Source organism: Sapajus apella, unplaced genomic scaffold (genome assembly GCF_009761245.1).
Source record: "Sapajus apella isolate SASKATOON/1434 unplaced genomic scaffold, GSC_monkey_1.0 scaffold125, whole genome shotgun sequence".
Taxonomy (NCBI): domain Eukaryota; kingdom Metazoa; phylum Chordata; class Mammalia; order Primates; family Cebidae; genus Sapajus; species Sapajus apella.
This window is the reverse complement of record NW_022437065.1, coordinates 2,883,293-2,890,358: the sequence shown is the minus strand read 5'-3', so window position 1 is coordinate 2,890,358 and position 7,066 is coordinate 2,883,293.

Below are 7,066 nucleotides of genomic sequence, written 5' to 3'. Positions count from 1 at the left end.
TGACAACTTTCAATATTTTACCATTAAATATATGGTTTTGTTGCAAGTTTTACTTATACATAGTATTATAGGATGTAGGAATTTCCATTCTCTTCTAAGTTTGCTAAGCACATTACCATGAATGGATGTTAAATTGTATTTACGGCTTCTGTGTGACCTCAGAAAAGTTACTTAAACTGTAAGCTGTAAAATGTCCTACTGCTTTGTGTTAGAAATACCTGGTTTCAAATTACAGCTGTACCATTTTCTAGCTGTGACTCTGGGCAATTTAATTATGCTTCCTCTTATAGAAAATGCAGATAGTTATAGTAACTCCCTCATAGGAATCCGAGACTTTTTATAAGTTCAAAAACCCAAGAGGCTGGTTTTGAACCAGGACTAGGGTTTAACATCCAAAGCCCAGGTGCTTAGCTTTCAGATACTCTGCAGAGGCTGATGTTCCTTCGAAGTTTTCCATCTCCTAGTCCTCACTCAGGATTTGCTGGAACCCTTCTGATGATGAATGGGAATGGATCCGAACTCTCCCATCCAGTCACACTTTGCCACCCAGGACTAAAGGCACAGACTTTACGAATGTACTGATCAGTCCACTGTGATAGCCAGTCTCCAAAGATGCCCCTTCACCAATGACCCATGCCTGTTGGTATTCACACCCTTGTGTAATGGCCTGATTTTAAATCTGGGTAGGCTTGTAACTCTTTTGTAACTAAGTGAATCAACAGAAGTAATACTGCATGACATGTAAGGCTAGCTTCTGTCTTGGTCTTTTGGTTCACTCTGCAAGATCTGGGCCACACTGGAAGATGTGCTGCTACCCTAAGATCACCACACTGGAGAAGCCACGGATGGGAACCACATTCTACAGTTCCAGCTGGGCCCAGACTTCCAGCCTTCCCCACCAAAGCAGCACATATGTACATGAGGCTGATTTGGCCCCGTCCAGACCACATCCACCACCTGAGTATCACAGAGTGACTCCAGTTGACCCCATGTGGAACAGAAGAGTCATCCATCTTTGTCCTGCTGTAATTCCTGACCCACAAGACCATGAGATATATTGACATCACTGCTACTTGTTGGAAATAGATGCTCGGTGCCACAAAGAAAACTTAGCACTGAGACAAAGGATCTTTCAGCAATGCAATTTTTACTTCTTGGACTGCAGGAAGGGTACTCTCACTAGCCATCTTGCCACAAGAGTACAAAGAACAAAGGAAAACACACAAATTTATCCCTTACGCATTTGGAGTCGTCCTTACTGCTGTGTCTGATCGCCGTTGCTTGGAGCGAGACCTCATAACCTAAACTAAAACCCAATTGGCTAATAACCTAAAACTTTTCTAAACAGGTAAAAGCAATGGAGAGCTGGGACATGCCTGTGAGCATGACCAGCACAGATATCTTGGTTAAAGTACAAGGACATAGAATGTACTACTTGCCTGTAAGCATGGCATGTCTAACAGCTACATAGGAGAGGGCTTAACGAAGAGTTATTAGAAAACTTATTCTTTAACAATAAAGGAAACATTAAAAAGGAACTTTTCTACTTCCCACAATTCCCCCACCACCTCTGCGGGCCCAGGGCCACGGCCAGCAGCCTCCTTTGTCTCAGCACTAATTTTTCTTTGTGACACTGAGTATCTATTCCCAACACTACTATAAACCACTAAGCTTTGGGATTGTTCATCGGGCAGCAATAGATAACTGGAATATCCACCTTATAGGTTTAGTCTTTTTTTTTTTTTTTTTGAGACGGAGTTTTGCTCCTGTTACCCAGACTGGAGTGCAATGGCGCCATCTCAGCTCACCGCAACCTCCGCCTCCTGGGTTCAGGCAATTCTCCTGCCTCAGCCTCCTGAGTAGCTGGGATTACAGGCACGCGCCACCATGCCCAGCTAATTTTTTGTAGTTTTAGTAGAGACGGGGTTTCACCATGTTGACCAGGATGGTCTCGATCTCTTGACCTCGTGATCCACCCGCCTCGGCCTCTCAAAGTGCTGGGATTACAGGCGTGAGCCACCGCGCCCGGCCTAGGTTTAGTCTTTAGTCTAGAAATGCACTAAGCAAACCTGTCCAGTGCTCAAACCTATGACATCCATCTTATGCAGCCCTATTCTACCTACTGGAGTTAGCCAGATTCAAATAAACAGTATTTAAGTATCAAGAAAACAGTGTGAGAAGGAAGTCATTTCACTCTAAATTTCCTGCATACTTTTGTGCCTTCAATCCTTCTATTAACAAGAAAGGGCCAGGCACGGTGGCCTACGCCTGTAATCCCAGCATTTTGGGAGGCTGAGGTGGGCAGATCACTTGAGGTCAGCAGTTTGAGACCAGCCTGACCAACTTGGTGAAACCCCGTCTCTACTAAAAATACAAAAATTAGCTGGGCATGGTGCCTGCAATCCCAGCTACTCAGGAGCCTGAGGGAGGAGAATTGCTTCAACCTGGGAGGCGGAGGTTGCAGTGAGCCAAGATCATGCCATTGCATTTCAGCCTGGGTGACACAGCGGGACTCAGTCTCAAAAACAACAACAACAAACAAGAAGGGGCATAAACAGATAATCCTAATCACAACTGATAACACTGGTACTACCATGTCCAGTAGTATTTTAAGGCTGAGGAATCAAAGGCTCAGAGAGAATAACTAACTTGCCCAATGTCACACAGCTAGTTAAATGGCAAAGTTGAGGCTGGAACCGCAAACCAAGCTCTTTCTTTTTTTTTTTTTTTTTTTTTGGTCTTTATTAGGAAACTTTTAGTTGGCAATCAGGGAAATCCATTCAATGGTAGCACAAGGAATAGAAGGGAACTGACTGGAGGAACACAGGAGCAAAAGTGCAGCCAGGCTTCCCAGGACCAGGACCTAGGCACTGAAACCGCATCAGGAGCCTATGTTTGCCCTCTTTCTGGAGCCAAATGTTTCTGAAGGAGCTCTATTGCACTTCAGCTTAATTCTTCCCTGCCTTTCTGCAGACTGGCTTTCCCTGGCCTGGCACGCACAGACTCAAACACAATGGCTCTGTGGTCAGAACAGACTACATAATCTGCAGAGCCCAGAAAAAAAATTAAAATGCAGGGCCAGCCAGGCACTGTGGCTCATGCCTGTAATCCCAGCACTTTGGGAGGCCGAGGTGGGGTGGATCACCTGAGGTCGGGAGTTCGAAACCAGCCTGGCCAAAAAGGAACAGCCTCATCTCTACTAAAAATACAAAAATTAGCCGGGTGTGGTGGTGGCATGGCCTGTAATCCCAGCTACTCGGGAGGCTGAGGCAGGAGAATCCCTTGAACCTGGGAGGCAGAGGTTGCAGTGAGCTGAGATCACGTCATTGCACTCCAGCCTGGGCAACAAGAGCAAAACTCCGTCTCAAAAAAAAGAAAGCGGGCCTCAGACAAAGAAATCAATCTCTCCTTCTTCCAGGTCCACTGCCCCAATCTATGGCAGGCAGCCTCCAAAAAATCACAACTTTCGTGCTGGGATGCTGTGCACCTGGTTCAGAGGTGGGAGACAGGCCCCTGCCAAATGTGTTGTGGCCCTGCCAGCCTGGGGAGGGAAGGCTACCACCTTGTCCCACCCCAAGGTGCCATGAAGCATATCTGACCACAACCCTGATCTTCTCAATTTCAGCACCAAGGCCCCTGCCAGGGACAGAGGGCAGTAGCAGTCCCAAGGCCACAGTGGTGTGTGGGAGGCTTGGCAGGGCCCAGGGCCCTCAAGGGACAGGGGAGTGGGGATCTGAGGACCCATCTCAGGCAGGTGAGCCAGGAAGCAGCAGGAGGTAGGTCTCTGCATGAGCAGAAGCACCAAGATTCTGGTGTATGCCTCGTCTCATCAGACTTCAGTTGCAAAACACACACATCATTTTACTCAGAATTATTTATTTATTTATTTATTTATCTATCTATTGAGATGGAGTCTCATTCTTGTTGCCCAGGCTGGAATGCAATGGCGTGATCTCGGCTCACTGCAACCTCCACCTCCCGGGTTCAAGTGATTCTCCTGCCTCAGTCTCCCAAGCAGCTGGGATTACAGGCGCCCGCTACTACATCCAGCTAATTTTTGTATTTTTAGTAGAGACGGGGTTTTGGCATGTTGGCCAGGCTGATCTCGAACTACTGACCTCAAGTGATCCACCTGCCTCGGCCTCCCAAAGTGCTGGGATTACAGGCATGAGCCACTGCGCCGGCCCAAAATTTCAAGATGGCAGCTACAGAACAATAACCCCAAGCATGGGGCCCATGCGACTGCATGCTTGCCCATGGAGCCAGCCCTGTCCTGAATATAACCAGCCTTCTCTCTCCCAATCCACCGCTCCCAGGAGAAAAAAACTGAACTAGCTCATCTGTTAGTAGCTACAGCTACACAGAAGCTGTTGACATCCCAACCCCCAGCAACAGGGGTGTGAACCAAGACTAGACCCCAAAAGATCTCTACTGAATCTTCTCTACCGATATGCTTAATGTTCTCATATTCTCTGTGAGACTAGGAGCAAAGGTGGCCAGTTGCTTACACCAATATCCACCCCTGCGCTTCCTTCATCATTTGAGATAACAATGTACCCAAGCTAAAAGATGACATTCCTCAGTGCCATGAACTGAATGTTCGTGTCCCTCCCAAATTCTTATGTTGAAATCCTAACCCCAATGTGGTGGTATTAGGACATGGAGCCTCTAGGAGATAATTAGGTCATGAATGGCATTAGTGCCCTTATTAAAAAGACAGGAGAGGGTTTGCTTGCTTCCTCTCTCTGCTGCTTTCTACCAGGAGAGGATGTGATGAGAAGACGGCTCCAGAAGGCCCTCAACTGCCAGCACCTTGATTTCTTTTTTTTTTTTTTTTTTTGTGGGGGTAGGGGGGAGGACAAAGTCTCACTCCAACGCCCAGGCTAGAATGCAGTGGTGAGATCTCGGCTCACTGCAACCTCTGCCTCAATAGCACGATCAAGGTGCGATTCTCAGCACCTTGATCGTGACCTTGGACTTATAGAACTGTGAGAAGTAAATGCTTTTTTTTTGTTGTTATAGTTTAAACCTCCCAAACTGATAATTTGTTATAACAGCCTGATCTTACTGAGACATGTAGCCTTTCTTGCAGCAAGAGGTGGCCAGGCCGGGCACAGTGGCTCATGCCTGTAATCCCAGCACTCTGGGAGTCTGAGGAGGAGGATCACGTGAGCCCAGGAGTTTGAGACCAGCTAGGACAACATAGTGAGAACGCCATCTCTACAAAATATAAAAAATTAGCTGGGCATGGTGGTCCTAGCTACTTGAGAGGCTGAAGAGGGAGGATTACTTGAGCCCAGGAGGTCAAAGCTCTAGTGAGCTATGATTGCATCACTGCACTCCAGCCTGGGTGACAGAGCAAGACCCTGTCTCAAAGAAAATAAAGAAGAGAAACAAAGAGGTAGCCAATGAGATGTAAGTGGAAACCATTGGGTGGGACTTCTGAGAAATCTTCATAAAAGAGGCTGACTCAGCTGGGAGTGCCCCTTTCCCTCTCCTTGCTGCTAGGACTTAAAGCAGTGGGTGGAATGATCAGATAAAGGAGATGAGCTGGGGGTGGGGTGGGGCCCAATTGTTTATTGAAGAGTCCAAAAGGATCTGAACTAGGGTAGTTGGATGAGGAAGAGGACAGGATAGATGCTAAGGAGACAGACACTGCAGGATTTAGGGACTACATCCTCTACCCTGTTTGCTTATGTGCCAAGAAAAGCAGAATGTAAGCTCTTTGAGGGTAGTGACCATATCTCTTGCTTACCATTGCATGCCTAGTACAGTGCCTAGCATACAGTGGGTAATCAGTAAATGTCTAATCAACGAAGAATGAATGAAACATGCTCCATACATCCCTCGGGAGCTTTACTCCTAATTGGAAGCAGGTGCAAGGGGTCAAGAACATCCATACCTCAGGGGCCCCTTGTACCCAGGTAATGATTCTTAAGTATGGTTTCTCTTGCATTGTGTGCACCCATCGTCCCCATGCTCAAGCCCAGGCTGGAGTTTCTCAGGCCCTCAATGAGACACAGGAGTACCTGTGTGCACCAAGCTCTTCCCAACACTGGCTCCTGTGTGGTTCGAAGGCCAAGTTAATGCCACTGTTTCCACAACATCACTTCCTCTGTAGTGTGAGAAAAGAGGAAGAACACTCGCTATGTGACTCTCCTCTTCCCCCAGGGAAAGCACAAAGCTGTTGGAAACAATAAAAGCACCCCTGTGTAAAGGGGAGACTTTTGTCTGTGTAGTCAGGGGTTGCTGCGCCTGCGACTTCCTGCAGGGATTCGGCAGCTTTGCAGATAAATAAATGCTCACATTCAGAATGACCAGCCTAGAACACTTTTATGAGCCTTTTCTCCTCCCGAGGCTGCACACAGATAATAAATCAAATTAGCATCCCAACCTCCAGTTCAGCATCACTTGTCCAGTCCCCTCGGCATGAGGGGTGAGTTTCGGGGAGGCTGTTCTCAACTACAACCCAGCAATGTGGGATTGAGGCCTGTGGCCTCCTTGGGAATCATCAGATGCTTCCAACCTGGGCTGGCCACAGGTGGAGGTCATGAGGTCTTGCTGGTCACTCCAGATCAGACTGTAAAAGAGGCGGCAGAGGCCAGGTACGGTGGCTCAAGCCTGTAATCCCAGCACTTTGGGAGGTCGAGGCAGGTGGATCACGTAAGGTCAGGAGTTCCAGACCAGCCTGACCAATATGGTGAAACCCTGTTTCTACTAAAAACGCAAAAATTAGCCGGGCATGGTGGTGTAGGCGCCTGTAATCCCATACTTGGGAGGCTGAGGCAGGAGAATCGCTTGAACATGGGAGGCGAAGGTTGCAGTGAGCCGAGATTGTACCACTGCACTCCAGCTTGGGCGAAAAGAGCGAAACTCCATCCCCTCCCCCCAAAAAAGAGGTGGCAGAAAGCACAGCCTTATAATCAAGATTGGGTTGTAACTTGGAGAAAATACACATTTTAATTTCTCGGTTAATAATCTTAGGAACATGAGCAAAAACATAACTATGAGGGTGGGGAAAGAAAAAAGGAAGGAGTGAGGGAGGGAAGGATAACAGTCAATAGGT